This window comes from Lithobates pipiens, unplaced genomic scaffold (genome assembly GCF_037356315.1).
Source record: "Lithobates pipiens isolate NorthernLeopardFrog02 unplaced genomic scaffold, aLitPip1_a1.2 Scaffold_25, whole genome shotgun sequence".
Lineage (NCBI taxonomy): Eukaryota > Metazoa > Chordata > Amphibia > Anura > Ranidae > Lithobates > Lithobates pipiens.
In genome coordinates, this window is record NW_027507787.1 from 189,208,901 (window position 1) to 189,233,497 (window position 24,597).

Sequence of the window (24,597 nt, forward strand, 5' to 3'; positions counted from 1 at the left end):
CCTGGTGTGAATCCAAGGTTTGGCACCCTCTAAGATATCATAGGCAGAATTCTTGCCTTTCTACAATTAGGCGTAGAGATGAAGTTGGCCCTGAGTACTATTAAGGGCCAAATCTCAGCCTTATCAATTTTATTTCAAAGACCGTTTGCTACGTATTCTTTAATTCGGGGTTTTATGCATGGGCTTGATGCGGATTAATCCACCAGTTAAGTAACCTTTATGCCCTTGGAACTTGAATTTAGTTTTGTCAGTATTACAAAAACAGCCATGAGAACCTATACAGCATAATCCCTTAGCCCCTGTACACACGGTCGGAGATTTCGACAACCAAATCCGTCGGATTTTGTCCGTCGGATTTTGTCCGTTGGATCTTGTCCGAAACTGTTGCATACACACAGTCGGACTAAGTTGTTGAAAAATCCGATCTTTCAGAACGTGATGACGTAATTTCGTTACGATGGGACTACATTCAGGCTAGTAGCCAATAGCTTTGATGTAGGAATTTGATCTGAGCATGCGTGGCACTTGGTCCGATCAAAATTCGCTACACATGATCGGAGTATGTCCGACCGGCCCAGTTGGTCGGGAAATATTTCCAACATGTTGGAAAATTGGGTCCGACGGATATTCCGACGGAATCAGTCCAATGCATACCACACAGTCGGATTATCCGACGACACGGTCCGATAGGACACATTCCGACGGATTCTCCGACCGTATGTACAAGGGCTTAGTCTTTCTGACAAGGAAGCTGGTGTTTTTGGTTGCAATACCCTCAGCAAGGAGGGTTTTGGAATTGGCTGCTCTTTCTTGTAAAGAGTCATATTTGATTATTCATGAGGACAGACTGGCCCTCGTCCAGGCTTTTTGCCAAAAGTGGTTTCATGTTTTCACCTGAACCAAGATAGTGTCCTGCCATTGTTTTTTCCAAAAGCATGTTCCAGGGAAGAAAAGTCACTACATTGTCTTGATGTGGTGAGAGTACTGAAAATCTATTTAAAGGCAACTACTATGATTCGTAAGACTGATATCTTATTTATTCTGCCAGAGGGTCCTAAGAAAGGACAGGCAGTGTCAAAACCCACTGTCCGCTAAGTGGATTTGACAAGTGATAATTCTAGTTTATGATTTAAGGGGTAAGATTCCCCTGTTTCAAGTTAAGGCGCACTCTACCAGGGCGGTTAGTGCTTCTTGGCAGTGCGTCACCAGGCCTCCATGGCTCAGATCTGTAAGGCCGCCACTTGGTCTTCAGTACATACATTCACCAAATGTTATCAGGTGGATGTAAGGAGGTATGAGGATATCGCCTTCGGACGCAGTGTGCTGCAGGCAGCAGTATAACTCCTCAGGTTTGGGGGTGCCCTACGGGTTGTGTCTCTCTCTCTCTCTCTCTTCAAATAGCTTTGCTATGGGACCTCCCATTAAGTAATTACTTAAGGCTCTATGTCCGATGATGTACAATAAAGAAAATAGGATATTTATAACAGCTTACCTGTAAAATCATTTTCTTGGCGTACATCATGGGACACAGAGGTCCCTCTCCTCTTTTATGGGGTTTAAGTATATTGCTTTGCTACAAAAACTGAGGTACTCCTGGAAGGAGGAGGGGTTATATAGGGGAGTGAACTTCCTGTATTGGGTATACCAGTGTCAACACCTGAAGGTGGCCCATAACCCATTATGTAATTACTTAGGCGTCCCAACTGTGTCCCATGATGTACCCCAAGAAAAGGATTTTACAGGTAAGCTGTTATAAAAATCCTATTTTTTCCTTGGCAGGTGCAGTTACTCAGCCTGCATTCACTGCAATAGGTGTCTGTCAACCACTAAAGGACCAATTTATACAGGCCCAGAGAGATTCCTGCACAACAAGCTTGGGAATTGACTGAACTAGCAAAAGCATTATGCTTTACCATAGATGCCATTAAAGATTCTATTCACCAGGCGTCCCGCCTACGCATATGCTTGTGCATATGCGTAGAATCCTGTGGTTAAAAAATTGGTCAGCTGAAGCACCATGTAAAAACCTCCTAACTGGGTTCCCTTTTCGTGGGGAACAACTATTTGGAGAAGACTTGGACAAATATATCCAAACGATTTCTAATGGGAAAATTACTCTTTTGCCAGTCAAAAGAAAGTATAAAACACCCTTCATTTAAACGTGCTCTTTCCCCTGCACCAAGGGGCATCCGCCTCTAGGAAGTGGCGACGGCCTCCACCGTCAGACTTTAGAGGAAAACCTCAGGGTCAGACCCAGGCTCAAAAGAAGTCCTAGGGTCAGAAACCTGCAAAGCTGAATCCTAAAGCCTCACCATGAAGAGGCAACCCCCCTCGCCAAGGTGGGGGGAAGACTTCTGCAGTTTTCAGAAGTCTGGAAAGAGGAAATTTAGGACAGATGGGTCATCTCCACGGTAATGCTGGGGTACAAGCTGGAATTTCAAGACTTTCCACCGTCTCGCTCCATGAGGATATCGCCTTCGGCGCAGTGTGCTGCAGGCAGCAGCATAGGTCCTCAAGTCTGGGGGTTCCCTCTGGGTTGTGTCTCCCTCCCCTTAAGTAGCATTGCTATGGGACGTCCCATTAAGTATTTACTTAAGGCTCTGTGTCCCATGATGTACGATAAAGAAAATAGGATTTTTATAACCGCTTACCTGTAAAATCCTTTTCTTGGAGTACATCATGGGACACAGGGGTCCCTCCCCTCTTTTTGGGATTTAAGTATATTGCTTTTGCTACAAAAACTGATGTGCTCCTGGAAGGAGTAGGGGTTATATAAGGAGTGAACTTCCTGGATTGGGTATAAACAGTGTCCATCACCTGAAGGTGGTCTATAACCCATTAAGTAATTACTTAAAGAGGAAGTAAACCCTGATGAGTTTACTTCCTCTTTCATTCCCTGCAAAGGCAAAGCATAATGGACTACTATGCATCGCATAGTAGCCCATTATGTGTCACTTACCTGACACAGGAGCCAGCGAAGTCGCCGCTGTCCCCTGTAGTCCGCCGCATCCATCTTGTTGGTGGGGTCTCGCAGCTCCGCCGCTGTCATTCGGCGAAGCCGCGATGACGTCACTCCCGCGCATGCACACGGGAGTCGACACGCGCGGCAGCTCCATTCTTGGAAATGACGCGCTCAGTGCGCCTGCGCACTGTTGTCTACGGCGCATGCGCCGTAGACAGCGGTGCCCCCGTTTTCGGGCAAATCTCCTAAACCATATAGGTTTAGGAGATATTGCTTGGACCTACAGGTAAGCCTTAATCTAGGCTTACCTGTAGGTCAAAGTGGTTTGTAAGGGTTTACAACCACTTTAATGCTCTGTGTCCCATGATGTACTCCAAGAAAAGGATTTTTTTTTACAGGTAAGCTGTTATAAAAATCCTATTTTTCACAAAACTTTTACATTGGCATCTTCATAAGAGAGGGGACTGGAGGGGAGTTAGGGGACACTCCCTTTCGGCAGCTTAATCACTATTACAGTAAATGCCTGTAGCTTGGAAGTGTTCTTTTTTTAACCATTTTCAGACCAGACCACTTTTTGCGATTCTGCACTGCGTCTCTTTAACTGACAATTGCGCGGTCGTGCGATGTGGCTCCCAGACAAAATGTATGTCCTTTTTTTCCCACAAATATAGCTTTCTTTTGGTGGTATTTGATCATCCCTGCGGTTTTTATTTTTTGCGCTATAAACAAAAAAAAGAGCTACAATTTTGAAAGAAACACATTCTTTTTTACTTTTTGCTATAATAAATATCCCCCAAAAATATATAAAAACATTTTTTTCCCTCAGTTTAGGCCGATACGTATTCTTCTACATGTTTTTGGTAAAAAAAATCACAAGTGATTATTGATTGGTTTGCGCACAATTTATAGCGTTTACAAAATTATTTTTTATTTTTTTTGTATTGTGACTGCGACATTATGGTGGACACATCAGACATTTTTGACACATTTTTGGGACCATTGTCATTTATACAGCAATCAGTGCTATACAAATGCACTGATTCCTGTGTAAGTGACTGTTAGGAATCTTCTCTTGTGATCAGTCAAACTCCAGATGTATTGAGAAGCAGACAATTTATTTCTGATGTGGCACACAACAGGGAGAAGCTTACAGGCCAAAAGATGTCGTACGAATCACACAAAAGAATGTATCTCCCCCTCCTAATACCTACAATAATACCACCTCTACGCTTCTATTGGCTGAGGAAACATAGATGGCGTGCCTGGTACACGATGGTACTTTATTTTGGCTAATCAGGGTTTCATTTACAATCTTATGCTACCATATATAGTTAAACATAATCATCCTACAACTTACTATAGAGTTAGTTAAAACAAAACGATACAGCAAGTTAATACAACAACGTGCTCAGAAGTCATTTAAAAAATCAGTGGGTTAAGTGTGTCCTAGGGGCGTGTTACTAACTGGGGGGGGGGGGCATGGCTGTGTCTTAGTGAACACTGATCTCTGCTCCAATCACAGGGAGCAGAGATCAGTGTCACTTGTTGGTAGGCAGAACGGGGAGATGCTCTTTACTTCCGCATCTCCCCGTTCAACCTCCCCGTGAGATGATCGTGGGTATCCCAGCAGCGATCAAGTCCACGGGACCCGCGACCGGACTCAAGGGGGCCCCCGACCGGCATGCGCGTGCGCAGGGTGGCAATTTCAAATGGACGTACCTGTATGCCAATTTGCCTGCCCGTGCCATTCTGCCGACGTACATCGTCGTGCGCCGGTCGGGAAGTGGTTAAACTCTAATGTGCAGTGCTTGCAATGTACAATACTAATTGCCGCTAATACCTGAATTGGTTATTGCATTATAAATTTTATTGCGTATAGAGAACCAACTTGTGTAGTACAAAGTAAGAAGTGCAGGGACTATGTAATATGATGAAAACCTACATACAGTGCTTTGAAAAAGTATTTATACCCCTTGAAATTGTCCACATTATTTCATGTTACGACCGAAAACATAAATTACTTTTATTGGGATTTTTTATGATAAACCAACACAAAGTGACACATATTTGTGACGTGGAAGGGAAATGATAAATGGTTTTACACAAATAAATATGTGAAAAGTGTGACGTGCATTTGTATTCAGCCCCCTTTATTCTGATACCCCTAACTAAAATCTAGTGGAATCAGTTGAGTTCAGAAGTCACCTAATTAGTGAATAGAATCTACCTGTGTGTAATTTAATCTCAGTACAAATACAGCTGTTTTGTGAAGCCCTTAGAGGTTTGTTAGAGAACAAACCGCATCATGAAGGCCAAGGAGCACACCAGACAGGTCAGGGATAAAGTAGTGGAGAAGTTTAAAGCAGGGTTAGGTTATAAAAAAAAAAATCCCAAGCTTTGAACATCACATTCCAATCCATCATGGATTGAACATGGATTTTCAGTCCATCATCCAAAAATGGAAAGAGTATGGCACAACTGCAAACTTACCAAGATATGGCCGTCCACCTAAACTAACAGGCCGGGCAGGGAGAACATTAATCAGAGAAGCAGCCATGCTTACTCTGGAGGAGCTGCAGAGATCCACAGCTCAGGTGTCCACAAGACAACTATTAGTTGTGCACGCCACAAATCTGGCCTTTGTGGAAGAGTGGAAAGAAGAAAACCATTGTTGAAAGTGCCGTTTGCAGTTTGCGAGAAGCCATGTGGGGGACACAGCAAACATGTGGAAGAAGGTGGTCTGGTCAGATGGAACCAAAATTTAACGTTTGACCTAAAAGAAAAACGCTATGTATGGCGGAAAACTAACACTGCACATCACCCTGAACACACCATCCCCACCGTGAAACATGGTGGTGGTGACAGCATCATGTTGTGGGATGCTTTTCTTCAGCAGGGACAGGGACGCTGGTCAGAGTTGATGGGAAGATAGATGGAGCCAAATACAGGGCAATCTTAGAAGAAAACCTGTTGGCGTCGTTAAAAGACTTGAGACTGCGACGAAGTTTCACCTTCCAGCAGGACAACAACTCCAAACATACAGCCAGAACTACAATGGAATGGTTTAGATCAAAGCATATTCATGTGTTCGAATGACCCAGTCAAAGTCCAGACCTAAATCCAATTGAGAATCTATGGCAAGATATAAAAATTACTGTTCACAGTCACTCTCCATCCAAAGCTTGAGCTATTTTTCAAAGAAGAATGGGCAAAAATGTCACTCTCTAGATATTCAAAGCTGGTAGAGACATCCCTAAAAAGACTTGCCGCTGTAATTGCAGTGAAAGGGGGTTCTACAGAGTATTGACTTAAGGGGGCTGACTATAAAAAAAAAAAAAAAAAAAAAAAAACACTTTTCACATATTTATTTGCAAAACATTTTGAAAACCATTTATCATTTTCCTTCCACTGCACAATTATGTGCTACTTTTTGTGTTGGTCTTTCACATACATTTTTGGTTGTAACCTGACAAAATGTGGCAAATTTCAAGGGGTTTGAATACTTTTTTAAAGCACTGTAACTACACATTGTACTAATGAGAGAGATGACCAGAGGAGCCTACATCTAAATGAATGAAGAGTAGGCACAAGTTTTTTTTATTTTTTTTATTATTTTTTTTTTTTTCTCCGTGTCAGGTTTCTATGCTCATTTATACTCCACTTGTCTTTGAAACAAAATTAAATACACTTGTTATTTCAGAGAACACAATCGACTTTCAAATCATTAAAAATTGTATTTTCATTGTAGCTCAAAAACCTCACAATGAAAGAATGATTCCATGTAGAACCACTAGGTGGAGCTTCTTTCCTTAATAACCAGTCAGCCACAGCTGCAAAAGCATTTGAATTCTGATGCGGTTGTATTGGGGTCGATGGTTCGAGCATCTCCAGCTATAAATAGTTTGTGTATGTGTTTTAAGATGAAAGTCTGTAGTATCCGTCTTCATAGGATTTCCATTATGCTGCACATTCAGTTTTAGATATATGTAACCCTTCAATCTATTTTGGTACAATGTTTTTTACTGAAATGAAAAGTTCCCACATAGGGGATATGAGCATTAGACACCGTGCAAAATTTCGTGCAAACACAAAAAAATGTGTGCTAGGGTGTGAACTATAAACTAAAAAAGACCTTCTGCTCTCTATTAAAGACCCTCTAGTACGTTTCACACCATGCCTCGCAGTGTACAGTTTTTTTCTTAAACCTTAACTCCGGGATAGTCAAATATTGTCTAAATACAAGAGCAATGTGTTTTCTTATTTGAGTCTTGGTGTGATTTGTGTATTTCTTCCCGATCTGTGCAGTAATCCAGTGTGAAGCTTTGGGTAGAAGCTTCCTGTAATGAAGACCGGTCACTCCTTTTTCTCCTTGTGCAGGGAGACTGGTCTAGTCTCCGCCTCCTCCTTTAGTTTTCTGCAGGCACCCTGTAGTGGGTGGAGCCTGCTGGGTCCCTCCCGCAGCTCTGCACATGTTCTGTACAGCACAGTGATTGTCACTTCTACATTTACTTTTACAATTTGATATCTGAGTTTGCAAAGGCATTTGGTGCTCACAAATTAGATTTACATGCTTTATTGAGGAATATATTTAAATAAATGTTTTTGTGCTCAAGCATCAGAATGCACAGTTGTTTTCCGTGCGTTGGGGTAACAAGTATTGCCCGATTATACTAGTGTGAGCATGCCCAGACTGTGCTTTACTTTTTCTGTTCACTATGCAAGCCTACGTCAGCTGGCCCATTGGAAACAATCCACTCTGTCTCTCTATTTGATGGATATCTTAGCTCAACAGTTGTTAAATGGCTAGTTCACCATCGCCACAAAACTGCCTATGCAGTTAAGGGTCATCTGTAGATATTAACAAAGTGTACAGCTCTGACTAAAGTTGAATAGTGCAAACTTTTTATCTTTTAGTGCTAGTATACACAAGACGCAGTTCCGTTCAGTTCCGTGCACTTTTTCCCCCCGCACAAAAGGCATGTACAGTGTTTTCCATGTATTCCAATGGCTCTAGTTCAGACCATGCCATCAGTTTCTGCACCGGAAACTGACTACATTGTGTGAACTAGAGCCATTGGAATACATGGAAAACACTGAACGCATTTTAGTGCAGAAAAAAAGCGCACAGAACTGCTCTTAAAAAAACAAACAAAAAAAGAGTTGAATATTACCCTTGCTATAGGTATAGGCCATTTATGTACCTCCTGAAGTCAGATTGGCGTACTCCCAGGACGTTGCTAAGTGAGGCCTATTTGTTACTGCTCACCTCCTCCATTACAGGAGTGAGCTCTTAAATGCTTATTAGCTCAGAGCTACAGCATCAGGGGAGAGAGAGAGAGCATGTGAGAAGTTTGAATAGGAGAAAGAGCTCACTCCTGTGATGGAAAAGGTGAAAAGTAACAACTAGGCTTCACTTAGCAATGTCCTGGGAGTATTGCATTCAGGCTTCGGACAGTACATAAATGGCCTACGATTATAGCAAGGGCGTAATTCATCTTCAGTCAGAGCTGCACAGTTTGTGTTTATCTACAAACCTCTAGTTGCCAACAGTCCCTAGTTGTCTGGGACAGTCACGGAAAACTGACTGATGTCCCGGGCAGATGTTGTCCCCGTCAGAATCAGGAAAAATAAGCAATGTCACAGTCACCAGCCTAGTAGACTGTTATGTAAAACACAGCCGCAGAGCCGTAGTAACACAAAGGTTGTTCTGCAATGTATATTCCCTATTTAGCTCATTCTGCTCTATGCAACTCAAATCAGACTTCTATTTTTTATTTCCCCCCAATGTCGGCAGCAATGCAAACATTACTTACCTGCATAGAGGTAAAGGTGAACTTACCCTTTAAAGTGAGTCTGCCATGTGAAAAGTATGTAGGCTGCCACTGATGACCTTGTTTTCCTGGCTGTCATGCTGATGCTTGGGTTTCAGTGCTAGAGAGGAGAATTCTGACACAAGTACCGCATGCTTGTTCTGGGGTTTTGACTCAAAAGTATTGAATCAAACACAGCCTCATTGATTGGTGGGCATGTTGAACCACTGGGTATCTGGACCAGTGCACTTTGTAAGAACAGCAACCCAGGTCTGCTGGCACAAGACGGCTCAATTTACTTTTAAAAAACTTTCAACGCTATTTAAAAAAAGAAAAAAACATTTTAGAATGCATAAAGATTATAAAAATGTCTCTCCAAAATAGGAACAGCCTGAGACTCCTTTATACAATGATATGGGTATTTGAGGGGCAACAGGAGTGGTATTGGCATAGGTATTTGATATGGCAGATCCCTTTCCTTTTCTTTAGGTATAAACAAAGACATGCATAGTGATATATAGAGAGAAGACTTCTGTAGCATGTACCCTTATATGCTCTACAGTTTACTTTTTCTTTGGCTGTGCATGATGTCCTGGACTATGCCCATAGAAAGAGAAGAGATCCTTTCCAAGACTTTGCTGAAATTGTACAAATATTTGGAAGATGAAGATAGTGTGAACCCAAAGGTTAGTGAGTCATCAGTAGATTCTTAGCGAAATTCTGCTTTTATGCAGTACTTAAATTGTATCTAAATCCAATAATGGATAATTAATATATTACATCTTACAAGACCTTAAATATGTCTGTATTAGTTATATTTTTTTCAAACTTACCGTATTTTTCGGACTATAAGGCGCACCGGATTATAAGGCGCACTAGCAACGACCGGCTGATAAAATGGATATTTCCATATATAAGGCGCATCGGACTATAAGGCGCACCGGATTATAAGGCGCACTAGCAACGACCGGCTGATAAAATGGATATTTCCATATATATAAGGCGCATCGGACTATAAGGCGCACGGTCGATTTTGTGAGAAAATTTAGGCTTTTACGTGCGCCTTATAGTCCGAAGGTTAACGTCAAGAGACTTGATCTGTGACTCCATGCGCGCCCATCTGACAGATACTGTTAACAAAGCACTCCAGCGATGTCAACAGGTCATATATAAGGCGCACCGGATTATAAGGCGCACGGTCGTTTTTGGGAGAAAATTTAGGCTTTTACGTGCGCCTTATAGTCCGAAAAATACGGTATGTCCTTGATTTTTCACTTGATGATCCTGCCAGTACCACTAGTTGTCATAGGGTGACAACTCTCACTAACTGTACTATATCTATGGAGGAGAAATGTTGTCACCTTAAGGCTTGATTCACGCTACAGCGTATTAAATCGTGGACAGATTTGCAGTGGATCTGCCCGCGATTTGACAGCGCCGAGGTGTGAATGACAAAACACGGGTCTCGCATTCGAGATTGCTGGCAATAGCACCGTCCGAAACAGTGCGGCGCTGCACCGATTCCCAAAAGTAGTTCTTGTACTATTTTTGTTGACTTCGGTGCGATTTCAATAGACATCTGTGCAGGAACCCGCACAGATGTCTCTGAAATCGCCCACGAAGTCGGGACTGACATGCGGGTATAAAATCATGCGAGTTCAGCTGAATTTCAATCCGCAGCAACGTGAACCTAGGCTTAAACAGGATCTCTCTCTCCATACAAATAACCAACTTCTTAAAACAGTGGATTTTTTATTAAAAATGAAAACACTTTGCTTGTTCGTCACCCCTGGGTCCAGGAGTTGCATTTACAAAGCTCTCTTTCGTTGTCTTCATAGGTATACCTCAACTATCACATTGTCTGCTTTTTGAAAGAATTTATTTGCAAATTATGGTGCAAAATAAGTATTTGGTCAATATCAAAAGTTCATCTCAATACTTTTTTATGGATCCTTTGTTGGCAATGACAGAGGTCAAACGTTTTCTGTAATGGCGCGTACACATGACCGGACTTTTCGTCGGACTTGGTCCGGCGGACAAGCCGACGGACTTTGCAGCGAACGGACTTGGCCACACACGTTTACCCCAAAAGTCAGACTGATTCGAACATGATGACGTAGAATAAGGCAGTTCATAGCCAGTAGCCAATAGCTGCCCTAGCATCGGTTTTAATCCATCGGACTAGCACACAGACAAACGGATTGTCCGCTAAAAGCTGAGCCTGGCTGACAAATTTGAAGCCAGTCTTATTTCTAGGTCCGCCAGACTTTTGGGAAGAAAAAGTCCACAGGAGCCCACACACGATCGACCAAGTCCACTGGAAAGTCCGATCATGTGTACACGGCATAAGTCTTTACAAGGTTGTCACACGCTGTTGCTGGTATGTATGCCCATTCCTCCATGCAGATCTCTAGAGCAGTGATGTTTTGGGGCTGTCGCTGGGCAACATGGACTTTCAACTCCCTCCAAAGATATTCTATGTGGTTGGCTAGGTCACTCCAGGACCTTGAAATGCTTCTTACGAAGCCACTCCTTCATTGCCTGAGTGGTGTGTTTGGGATCATTGTCATGCTGAAAGACCCAGCCACGTTTCATCTTCAATGCCCTTGCTGATGGGAGGAGGTTTGCACTCAAAATCTCACGATACATGGCCCCATTCATTCTTTCATGTATACGGATCAGTCGTCCTGTTCCCTTTGCAGAGAAACTGCCCCAAAGCATGATGTTGCCACCACCATGCTTCACAGTAGCTATGGTGTTCTTTGGTTGCAAATCGGCATTCTCTCTACTCCAAACACGACGAGTTGTGTTTCACCAAAACCGTTCTACTTTCATCTGACCATATGACAGTCTCCCAATCCTCTTCTGGATCATCCAGATGCTCTCTAGCAAACCTCAGAAGGGCCCGGACATGTACTGGTTTAAGCAGGGGGGTAGGTCTGGCACTGCAGGATCTGAGTCCTTGGCGGTTTAGTATGTTACTGATGGTAGCCTTTGTTACGTTGGTCCCAGCTCTCTGCAAGCCATTCACTAGGTCCCCCGTGTGATTCTGGAATTTTCACTCCCTGTCCTTGTGATCATTTTGACCCCACGGGGTGAGATCTTGCATGGAGCCCCAGATCGAGGGAGATCATCAGTGGTTTTGTATGTCTTCCATTTTCTAATTATTTCTCCCGCGGTTGATTTCTTCACACCAAGCTGCTTGCCTACTGCAAATTCAGTCTTCCCAGCCTGGTGCAGGTCTACAATTTTGTTGCTGGTGTCCTTCGAAAAGCTCTTTGGTCTTCACCATAGTGGAGTTTGGAGTGTGACTGAGGTTGTGGACAGGTGTCTTTTATACTGATAACAAGTTCAAACAGGTGCCATTAATACAGGTAATGAGTGGAGGACAGAGGAGCCTGTTAAAGAAGATACAGGTCTGTGAGAGCCAGAAATCTTGCTCGTTTGTAGGTGACCAAATACTTATTTTCGACCATAATTTGCAAATAAATTCTTTCAAAAATCAGACAATGTGATTGTCTGTATTTCTTTCCACATGTTGACTCTCATAGTTGAGGTATACCTATGATGACAATTACAGGCCTCTCTCATCTTTTTAAGTGGGAGAACTTGCACAATTGGTGGCTGTCTAAAAACTTTTTTGCCCCACTGTAGCAGCTTGGCCATGCAAATACAGAGGTTGGTTGTCTGAACTGCTGTATGTGTTAGGTTGGACATTAGGTCTCAAAGCACTGTGGACATCTATAGAACAAAGGACATGCTAATATCACAAGGACTACAGCCAATGGGGTCTTAGCTGGCCATTGACTTAAAGTGGAAGTAAACTCCCCTATCATTTTTAGCCAAGAAAGCTGCCATCTTTGCCTCTGGTTTAATCTTCAACTGCTATGGTGCTGCACATGTGATTCGTTATGACACCAGCCATTGGATGGTTTGATAGTTTGGCTGAGCGCACAGCCAATGTGCAGTTAGCATTCCCGGCATGCCTTTTTTTTAACTGTTTAAATCGATGGGTTTACTTCCACTTTAAGGAAATAACTGATATAGACTACCTGTGGCTTCTACAATACTGCCCTCTACCAGTACAACATGCAGATGGACTCAGGCCAAACATTTGTGTTTAGGCCTATGTAGAGGAGTTGGAAAGGCAGACTGTAGACCATCCAGTGTTGGCTTATCTTGGGGTGAACAGACAAGGTTATGGTACTTTACACATCCGTACATGGATCCAATATCCTCAGAGCAATGTGTTTGAGTGCAATATGAAAATAAATTGCCCAGTGTAGTATTTGGAGACTTGAGCTACACTTTCCTATCCAAGTCAGTTACATGGGGTATCGAAAATCTTTTGTGAACAAGCTCTAAACCATGCATGTTGTAACCATGTGTTTTTTTTTTTCTTACAGATTTCAGTTATTGTAAAAGGTGGAACCGATTGAAGATAACCACTGATAGCTTTCTGTCCAGTTCTGTAAGTAATTCCCATCTTTCAGTCCTTTTAATTTGGAAATGTTATCATTGTTACTGCAGGCTCTCCAAGTGTATTTGCAGCCAAAACATGATTTTAACGTTTTGGACAGATTGGAGGGAGTAGAACCCCTGCTATGTTTTTAATGCTATTATCCATAGATCTATTGGAGAAATGCATTATTGCTTACACTGTACTACATTAGCTCAATTGGAGATGTTTGCGTTACTGCAATGTGTGTTAATGCACGTGCATTAACACATGGCGTTGATGTTCATTTTAAAGGGCACCCCAAAACATTTAGGCCAGGGATGTCCAAACTTTTTTCAAAGAGGGCCAGATTTGATGAACTGAACATGCGCGAGGGCCGACCATTTTGCCTGACATTCTTTGAATCATTAAAATTCGGTCTAAGTCTGTTCGTCCGAGCACTAATACACTGCCCAACAATAATTCTCTTGCCTTTGTGGCTGTGTGTGGTGAAGAGATGAACTCAAGTGTATTATTTGGATACACCGTATTTATTGGCGTATAACACGCACCTTCACTTTAAGAGGGAAGCTTCAGGAAAAAAATAATTAAAATTTTAAATAAAGAACTGTGAAGAAAAATAAGGGCCAGTGCCCATCTGCAGACCCACAATTGCCAGGAACACAGAGCCCACCATTGCCAGGAACGCAGAGCCCACCATTGCTAGGAACGCAGCACCCACCATTGCTAGGAATGCAGCGCCCACCATTGCCAGGAATGCAGCGCCCACCATTGCCAGGAATGCAGCGCCCACCATTGCCAGGAATGCAGCGCCCACCATTGCCAGGAATGCAGCGCCCACCATTGCCAGGAATGCAGCGCCCACCATTGCTAGAAATTCACTCACCATTGCCAGCAATGCAGCCCCACCATTGCCAGCAATGCAGCCCCACCATTGCCAGCAATGCAGCCCCACCATTGCCAGCAATGCAGCCCCACCATTGCCAGCAATGCAGCCCCACCATTCCACTATTGCCAGAAATGCACCCACCATTGCCAGGAACGCAGCCCCACCATTGCCAGGAACGCAGCCCCACCATTGCCGGGAACGCAGCCCCACAATTGCCAGGAATGCAGCCCCACCATTGACGGGAATGCAGCCCCACCATTGACGGGAATGCAGCCCCACAATTGCCAGGAATGCAGCCGGGAATGCACCCACCATTGACGGGAACGCAGCCCCACCATTGACGGGAACGCAGCCCCACCATTGACGGGAACGCAGCCCCACCATTGACGGGAACGCAGCCCCACCATTGACGGGAACGCAGCCCCACCATTGACGGGAACGCAGCCCCACCATTGCCAGGAACGCAGCCCCACAATTGCCAGGAATGCAGCCCCACCATTGACGGGAATGCAGCCCCACAATTGCCAGAAATGCACCCACCATTGCCGGGAACGCAGCCCCACCATTGCCGGGAACGCAGCCCCACCATTGCCGGGAACGCAGCCCCACCATTGCCGGGAACGCAGCCCCACCATTGCCGGGAACGCAGCCCCACCATTGCCGGGAACGCAGCCCCACCATTGCCGGGAACGCAGCCCCACCATTGCCGGGAACGCAGCCCCACCATTGCCGGGAACGCAGCCCCACCATTGCCGGGAACGCAGCCCCACCATTGCCGGGAACGCAGCCCCACCATTGCCGGGAACGCAGCCCCACCATTGCCGGGAACGCAGCCCCACCATTGCCGGGAACGCAGCCCCACCATTGCCGGGAACGCAGCCCCACCATTGCCGGGAACGCAGCCCCACCATTGCCGGGAACGCAGCCCCACCAATTGCCGGGAACGCAGCCCCACCAATTGCCGGGAACGCAGCCCCACCAATTGCCGGGAACGCAGCCCCACCAATTGCCGGGAACGCAGCCCCACCAATTGCCAGGAACGCAGCCCCACCAATTGCCAGGAACGCAGCCCCACCAATTGCCAGGAACGCAGCCCCACCATTGCCAGGAACGCAGCCCCACCATTGCCAGGAACGCAGCCCCACAATTGCCAGGAATGCAGCCACCATTGCCAGGAATGCAGCCCCACAATTGCAATTGCCAGGAATGCAGCCACCATTACCATCAGTGCAGCCATGGAGGGCAGGACGAGAGCCAAACACATCCTACAGGAGAATTTCCTGTTTACACAACGGCCCCTTTAAGAGAAAGTCCCGCCTCCTCTTATGGACAGAACAGTCGTCCAATGGCAGAGATGGGACTTCCTATTACAGCTGCCGTGTAAACAGGAAATTCTCCTCCTGTGTGCACGGCACTCGTCCTGCCTCCTCCCTCTGAGGCAGCAGGACTATATATCTTTTGTGACCCCGGCGCTGGGAGATCGCCGGGGGCCACAAAAGATGTATATGTTTAAATAACCAGGGGGGCCGTTCAAAACCGGACCGCGGGCCGGACTTTGGACATGCCTGATTTAGGCAATGCAGCTTTGATGCACATGCTTTGCAGCGCACTACAGTACATGGTGATGCACCACAGTGCATTGTGGTGTGCTGAGTTGTAAAAAAAAAAAAAGCAGCATGTCCATTTTTTATTTGTCCATTCTTGTAGCCCAGGGGTAGGCAACCTTAAAAGGGTGGAGATCTACCTGAACAACATGGGAGAAGTCAAAGATCACCGGGCACAGCGTCTCCTCCTCACACCTGATTTAAACCTCTAGTTGCCGTACTACTGTGTCACAATCGCATGTATAGCACGGCAGTCAGGGGTTTAAATCAGATGGTGGGGAGGCAACAAATCATCTCCTCACTACCTGCCAAACACACTTGAATCACTTTTCGGGGGAGCAGCAGTACCTCCTGCAATTGTGAATGAGCTCCTAGTTGCATTCGGCAGGGGCACCCTTAGGGCTCGTTCACACAAAATTGGAGGTGGTAAAACCCTGTGGTTAATTTGCGGTTTACCACCCCCAATCCCTACCCCCTTTAGCTGCTCTCAGAGCTCTCCTCACTGAGCTCTGCAATGTGTAACGTCTGCTCTCTGCCCCTTGTTTCCTGGCAGCTCAGACAAACGTTATAAATTCTGTACTTTGAAACCACAAAGTCTGCAGGTAAACAGGTACAACTTATGTAGAATTTGTTTAATCTCTGTGGATCACCTTTACTTGGGTATACAGTGGCTTGAGAAAGTATTCACACCCCTTGAAGTTTTCCATTGTTATGTTACAACCAATAACGTAATTGTATTTTATTGGGATTTTATGTCATAGACCAGTGATGGTGAACCTTGGCACTCCAGATGTTTTGGAACTACGTTTCCCATGATGCTCAGCTACACTGCAGAGTATTATGGGAAATGTCGTTTCAAAACATCTGGGGTGCCAAGGTTCGCCATCACTCTCATAGACCAACACAAAGTGGCACATAATTGTGAAGTGAAAGGTAAATGATAAATGTTTTTCAGGATTGTTTATAAATAAATATCTGGAAAGTGTGGCGTGCATTTATATTCATCTCCCTTTACTCTGATACCCCTAACTAAAATCTAGTGGAACCAACTGCCTTCAGAAGTCACCTAATTAGTAAATAGAGTCCACCTGTTTGTGATTTATTCTCAGTATAAATACAGCTGTTCGGTGAAGCCCTCAGAGGTTTGTTAGGGAACCTTAGTGAAAAAACAGCATTATGAAGGCCAAGGAACACACCAGACAGGTCACGGATAAAGTTGTGGAGAAGTTTAAAGCAGGGTTAGGTTATGAAAAAACATATCCCAAGCTTTGAACATCAATCCATCATCCGAAAATGGAAAGGGTATGGCACACCTGCAAACCTACCAAGACATGGCAGTCCACCTAAACTGACAGGCCGGGCAAGGAGAGCATTAAATCGGAGAAGCAGCCAAGAGGCCCATGGTAACTCCAGAGAGGCTGCAGAGATCCACAACTCAGGGAGAATCTACAGGACAGCTATTAGTCTTGCACGCTACAAAGCTGGCCTTCATGGAAGAGTGGAAAGAAGAAAGCCATTGTGGAAAGAATGCCATAAGAAATCCTGTTTGCAGTTTGCGAGAAGCCATGTGGTGGACACATCAAAAATGTGGATGAAGGGGCTCTGTTCAGATGAAAGCAAAAAGTTTTGAGCTAAAAGCAAAATGTTATGTGTGGCAAAAAACTAACACTGCACATTACCCTGAAAAAACATAATGTTGTGGGGATGTTTTTCTTCAGCAGGGACAAGGACGCTGGTCAGAGTTCATGGGAAGATAGATGGAACCAAATACAATCTAATGCCGCGTACACGCGATCAAATTGTCCGGCGTACTTAGTCCGCCGGACCGCATTTCACCGGACAATCCAATCGTGTGTGGGCTTCAGCAGACTTTTTCAGGGTAAAGTCCAGCGGACTTGGAAAGTAGTTTTGCAGCCCAATCTTTCCTTGGGTTTCAGCAGACAATACGTTCATGAGTATGCTAGTCCGGCGGACTAAAAATGACGCATGCTCAGAAGCAAGTACGAAAAGGAAGCTATTGGCTACTGGCTACTGAACTTCCTTTTTCTAGTCCCGTCGTACGTGTTGTATGTCATTGCGCTAGCAATCGCCGGACTTTCCGTGTGTGTGTGGCTAAGTCCGTTCGGTAGAAAGTCCGCCGGATTGTTTGCCGGACTAAGTACTCTGGACAATTAGATCGTGTGTACGCGGCATTAGAATAAAACCTGTTAGTGTCTGCAAAAGACTTGAGACTGGGGCGGAGGTTCATCTTCCAGCAGGACAAAGACCCTAAACATACAGCCAGAGCTACAATGGAATTGTTTAGATCAAAGCATATTCATGTGTTACATTGGCCCAGTCAAAGTCCAGACCTAAATCCAATTGAGAATCTGTGGCAAGACTTGAAAATTGCTGTTCATAGATGCTTTCCATTCAATCTGACAGAGCTTGAGGTATTTTGCAAAGAAGAATGGGCAAAAATCTCACTCTCTAGATGTACAACTCAGGTAGAGACATCCCCAAAAAGACTTGCAGCTGTAATTGCAGCAAAAGGTGGTTCTACAAAGTATTGACTCAGAGGGGCTGAATACAAATGCATGTTACACTTTTCACATATTTATTTGTAAAAAAAATTATTTTTAATCCATTTACAGGTTTCCTTCCACTTCACAATTTGGTGCCACTTTGTGTTGGTCTATCACATAAAATACATTTAAGTTTTTGGTTGTAACATGACAAAATGTGAAAAATTTCAAGCGGTATGAATACTTTTTCAAGGCGCTGTATGTAAGATATAACAACCAGTTTAAGTAGATTCTGTTGATCATAGCAGCAAAGCATGTCCACAGTGATCCCTCTTCTAGGGTGTCAACTATTCCTCAGTTCTCTTCTAGGGTGACCACTTCTAGGGTGTCGACTGTTCCTCAGTTCTCTTCTAGGGTGTCGACTGTTCCTCAGTTCTCTTCTAGGGTGTCGACTGTTCCTCAGTTCTCTTCTAGGGTGTCGACTGTTCCTCAGTTCTCTTCTAGGGTGTCGACTGTTCCTCAGTTCTCTTCTAGGGTGTCGACTGTTCCTCAGTTCTCTTCTAGGGTGTCGACTGTTCCTCAGTTCTCTTCTATGGTGTCTATAATTGGATAACACCTCAAATTTATTGGGATTTTTAAGGCAATATAGAAAAAAGAGTATATACTAAAATGTATATGAAAAAATATATAAATTTTATTACAACTATCAAGATATTACAAAACCACAATGATCCATAAAATAACAGTGTTGTGCTGACATATGTGTATGGCATAGAATGTTACTACATGCGTAGACTCTATCCAGCAAAACAGGCAGCTCTTTTCCTACGCGTTTCGAAAAATGTGTATTAATAATTTCTTCAGGGAAGTCACTGTATGCTATTTTTGTACCAAAAGTAGGCACTATCTCCTCTTTAGGCAACCGTTCCAAAGACGGAAAGACAAGCCAAGAGAGGAGGGGATTGAGCCACAAACGTAGAGATGGTAAGGATAGTATGGATCTGTTGCAAAGTCACCGCATTCAAAGCCCTGGAGTCAAAATGAACTCAACAAAGGATGGGAATAAAAGATTCCTTTGCACAAATGTCCAATGGCCCATCAAATAGGAAGATGTTATGTTGTATAAACCTCAATCTTGTCTAAAAGACCGCCATAACGAGGTTCAATCGTTTCCTAGTTTTATACGAATATCACCGAATCTGGAGCATCCAAAGGACATAGGAGAGATTGGTGGGAATCTCTCCTATGTCCTTTGGATGCTCCAGATTCGGTGATATTCGTATAAAACTATTCGTATAAAACTAGGAAACGATTGAACCTCGTTATGGCGGTCTTTTAGACAAGATTGAGGTTTATACAACATAACATCTTCCCATTTGATGGGCCATTGGACATTTGTGCAAAGGAATCTTTTATTCCCATCCTTGAGTTCATTTTGACTCCAGGGCTTTGAATGCGGTGACTTTGCAACAGATCCATACTATCCTTAGCATCTCCACGTTTGTGGCTCAATCCCCTCCTCTCTTGGCTTGTCTTTCCGTCTTTGGAACGGTTGCCTAAAGAGGAGATAGTGCCTACTTTTGGTACAAAAATAGCATACAGTGGCTTCCCTGAAGAAGAAATTATTAATACACATTTTTCGAAACGCGTAGGAAAAGAGCTGCCTGTTTTGCTGGATAGAGTCTACGCATGTAGTAACATTCTATGCCATACACATATGTCAGCACAACACTGTTATTTTATGGATCATTGTGGTTTTGTAATATCTTTTGATAGTTGTAATAAAATTTATATATTTTTTTCATATACATTTTAGTATATACTTTCTTTTTTCTATATTGCCTTAAAAATCCCAATAAATTTGAGGTGTTATCCAATTATATGTATCATTTTCGGGATGATGGCAATAACATGCCATAGCTCATGAGTCCAATCATTTCTACTCTTCTATGGTGTCAACTATTCCTCAGTTCTCTTCTAGGGTGTCAACTATTCCTCAGTTCTCTTCTAGGGTGTCAACTATTCCTCAGTTCTCTTCTAGGGTGTCAACTATTCCTCAGTTCTCTTCTAGGGTGTCAACTATTCCTCAGTTCTCTTCTAGGGTGTCAACTATTCCTCAGTTCTCTTCTAGGGTGTCAACTATTCCTCAGTTCTCTTCTAGGGTGACAACTATTCCTCAGTTCTCTTCTAGGGTGACAACTATTCCTCAGTTCAGATGGGATGTTGTCAGGCTTTCCTATTAAATCCAGACTTGGACTACAAGCAGCTACAATAATACCATAGTCACCTCTGTAAAATTGTGAAAATGTGGATGTCACCCAGGGCTCAAGTCCTGCGGGAACGCATGGGAACGGAGTTCCTGTACTTTTTCCACAATAGGAACTCAGTTCCCTTTAGAAGCCGTGTCCTGCAAGACTTTGAAGCATTCGAGCTGTGTGGCATGTGCTACACCAGCAACTACCAACACAGCTCGCAATAGTAAGTGCCGCACATCTGACCATTCAGGCATTGCCAGTAGGGGGCCCATGACAGCTTCTGCTTCGAACTACCTGTCAATCACAGCTAGCAGATGGGTAGATCAGGTCCCTGCTGCTAAGAGATTGTATTTAGTCAGACCTCCCATGATGCGCTGCTCCCCGCCGGCCCCTCCTGATTTTCTGTCTCCTCATCTTCCCCCCTCCAGTCTCCTACATACTTGCTCTGTGTGTCCCGCTGAATCCTCCCCTCCTCTATCTTCAGTGCCATATGATGAGAGAACCCAGAGGAGGAGCACAGCTATTCTGCTCACAGGACATGCAGGGAGAGAGGTGAGCTGAGGGAGGAACATCAGTTTGGGGTGGTAAGCTGAACACAATACCTGGCAAAGTTTAATGCCAGGAGGGAAGTTTATGTGGAAATATGTGAAGGGTTGGAATAGCAGCGAGTGTGTGTTGGAGTCCTGCAGAGTTTGCAGCCCCCCCAAGCTAACATACATCTCCTAAGCAGGAACACATCACTATCTCCCCAAACATTCTCCCCGGATAATGTGCAGTTCATTTATGACCTGTTTAACCCTGTGTTATCCAAACTCTGTTCAATGAAAAGTGTAAACTCACCACATAAACCCTATACACACACACACACATACACACACACACATACACACACACACACACACACATACACACACACACACACACACGATAAAATTCCCCAATAAAGATCAGAACATGATGTTCACATTTGCATGGAAGCACAATTGAACGAATGCTGATTATTCAGAGAATTACCGTATTTATGTTTATTGAGGATTTTTTTTTTATGTACTAACAGTTCAGCTTCATACACACAATACGAAAATTGCATGAAAAATAACAATTTTGAATCGTTCGTGCGTATGAGCGCATCATTTTTTTATTATTTTTGGTGGGTGAGTGGATCTTGGGTGGGAGTTCCCACACTTTTTTCCCCAGGACTTGACCCCTGATGTCACCAAGAAACTAATACAAGGACTTTACAAAATGTGCACATTGAAGGGAGAGAAAACATAAAGTACGGGGGCGGGGGGGGGGGGTACTATATATATTTTTTTTCTTTTAAATACAATCCTGTTTATGTACAGTGCTCTACAAAGTATTCTCCTTCGAGAGTTTAGTTCTACTTTTAATAAATAAGCCTGCCAGTGTCTTGTGTAAGTGAGTGCATATAATGACCCCTAAAGCTCTGGAAACATTAGCCTCACTTCAGTAAGCTCTATTTACGTCCACTGTTTTTAAAGAACCATTAAATGGTTGCACAGTATCCTCTGGACTTCAGAAAAACTGCAGAAGTGGCTGTATTGTTAGCACAAATCCATCCTGACCAGCTGTGCCCTGGGTTATATTATCTACAGAGCGCTTTCCTCCCCGCTCCGAACATACAAGGCCCAGCAGTAAAAGCTCTTCTAGCTTCCTCTGTACTGCAAACACATTTTTTTTGTGTGTGTAAAATTAGATCAAGTAACCCCTGTGAGCAAAACAACATCAGAACTCATAAATCACTTCATGACCATATTGCCATTGCAGAAACAAGAGTCCTTGTAGTACGACAATGGGGTCACCACATAGGACAGAAAAAAAAGCCCCCTCTATGCATGGAGGCACAATGGAAGAGAATGTAGACACACGGTCTATTTATACACCCGTCTATCGACATCAATCCACAGGATTCTTTACAGTCTTTTTAATGAGTCGGAGAGGCCCCCGTCTACCGTTAACTCCTTTTACTAGATGATAAATTTGGTTTTATTGTGGTTGGAAGGTAACCAGCAGAGGAAGTGGGGGTTGTTCTTATAAATAAATGATAATCTTTCAGGTCATAGCATTGCAAGATTTCTACTGCACACTCACATTTAATTTTGGGTTATTTTGATAGTCGAGTTTTGTAATTCTTGTTTTCTATGAAGAGAGATGTGCTTTTTTACATTTTCATTATATTCAATGATCATAGCTTGTTTTTTGGTTGTATCTACAAATCTTCTGAGATTCAAAGTATGGACTTATTTATGAGATTACACAAATGCAAGGTATGGACTTCTTTATCAGGAGATCACACATTGTGTAGTAGTCAATCGTGTTCATGTCTACATAGAAACCTTTGAATTAAGAAAGCCTTCTTCTGTAATGGTTGCTGTGGGTCATTTCAGACTGTCTAAGGCCCGGGGGACTACATGTGGCCCTTTGGTGTTTGAGTTGCGGCCCTTGGGCCCCAGCAGTCAGTAGAGGGAGCATTGATTTGTAAAGGGTTCCTTAAAGGAGAAATGGGGGAAGTCAAACAAAATAAACACACTGCTCTATATTGCTGCAACATCAGTCTGATGCAGCGGCTTTCCCACGCAGGCTCCAAGACCAAAATCTGAGTAGTGATTACATGATCGCTCAGTTGGCAGTCTGCTCTGAGCAGAGAGCAGTGACTGTCAGTCACCACTCTCTGCCTCTCCAGCACTCACTGAAATGATGGGCCTGGGAGAGGGCAGGGGTGGCTGGTTCAGGCTCTCAGTGCCACACTGAGAGGTTGAACCAGCTGCTGACAATATGGACGGGATTCTTCCAGAGCTAGGACCGGTTCTGTGATGTCAGCTGGCAGCAGGCTTTTCAGCCTGCTGTCGGCTATTCTGGGACACAGGACTAAGTGCACTCCTGTGACCCACAAGAGAAGTATGACCAAAAAGCTTTGCCCATGCTTCTCTTTTAATATTCGTAAGGTCTAGTGGTTTCACGTAACCTTTCCTTATTCTCTGACTGTCTCATATAGCGCTACTTCAGTCTGCAACTAGTCAGAAATAACTGCTTTTCAGAGGATGGAGAAAGAAGGTTTTCAGGCACCGAGGAGGTGATTATACTGCCTTTTGATACCTGTGTTTTTTTTCGCCTTTTTTTTTTTTTTTATTTAAACTGCCGAACTGCGCTTTTGCATTGTAGGACCGCAGCAAGCTTTTGGCTCACGGTTGCAGCATGGTCCCAGTGGTTACTGCCTTTCAAACTCTGAATGTCTTGTTAATCTGTACTCCTTCCAGGCGGCGCCATGTTTGCTTGTAGGTGAGTGCTAAAAAGAGTCAGCCGCCTGTTTTTATAGTTCCTTGGCAGCCCATGTGAATGGTGTGCCCAAGTATCCATCCAGGACAACTAAGGCTCAATAACATTTAGTCTGATAAAACCACAGGCTCGTTGTTTCTGAGCTTCCTGCCCTGCTGCTGCACATTTTCACACATGGGGCATCTGCCCTTAGCACGGCCCTGACCGTAAGCTAGGCCAGTGTTTCTCAATTCCAGTTCTCGATGCGGCCCAACGGGTCATGTTTTCAGGATTTCCATTATTTTGCACAGGTGATTTGATCAGTTTCACTGCCTTAGTAATTACCACAGTTGTTTCATGTGAGGAAAATCCTAAAAACATGACCTGTTGAGGTACCTTGAGGACTGGAGTTTAGAAACACTGGACTTAAGCCACCATTCAGTACCTTTTAATTATCAGTGTATTAGAGTAAAAAAAAAACAACAAAAAAAAAAATGTTCTTTCTGGTTGTTCTAACAACCAATCTAATTCTTTCATTCTCGTTCACTACATTAGTTGAAGATAAGGGGGAAACTGGCTAATTGCCTGTAGGAAACAAAATAATTAATTCACCCCTGTTAAGCTAAGTTAAGTTAAGAGAAACGCTGGGAAAGAAGTCTTTGTCTCTTTTGTGAATTTTGTAAAGCAATGCACCATGCCTTTTGGCGCGCCTGAAAATGCACCACGGTTGCCAATATGGTTGGCAATTAATTCTTAATGGCACCCCTGTGCGTCTGGAATAATTTTGTTTGTCCGAAACATTGTGCCGTTTGGTTTGTGTGGATTAAATAAACAAGAT

The 24,597-nt window shown here is 43.9% G+C and overlaps 1 protein-coding gene across 1 annotated transcript in view; it reads left to right on the forward strand.

Moving 5' to 3' along the window:
* LZTS2 (leucine zipper tumor suppressor 2) overlaps positions 1-24,597 on the forward strand; it is a 233,462-nt gene that overhangs the window by 107,753 nt on the left and 101,112 nt on the right. Inside the window, exon 2 of the mRNA XM_077455324.1 lies at positions 13,179-13,243. The gene's annotated coding sequence lies outside the window, so the exon portion shown is untranslated. The remainder of the gene's footprint in view (positions 1-13,178; positions 13,244-24,597) is intronic.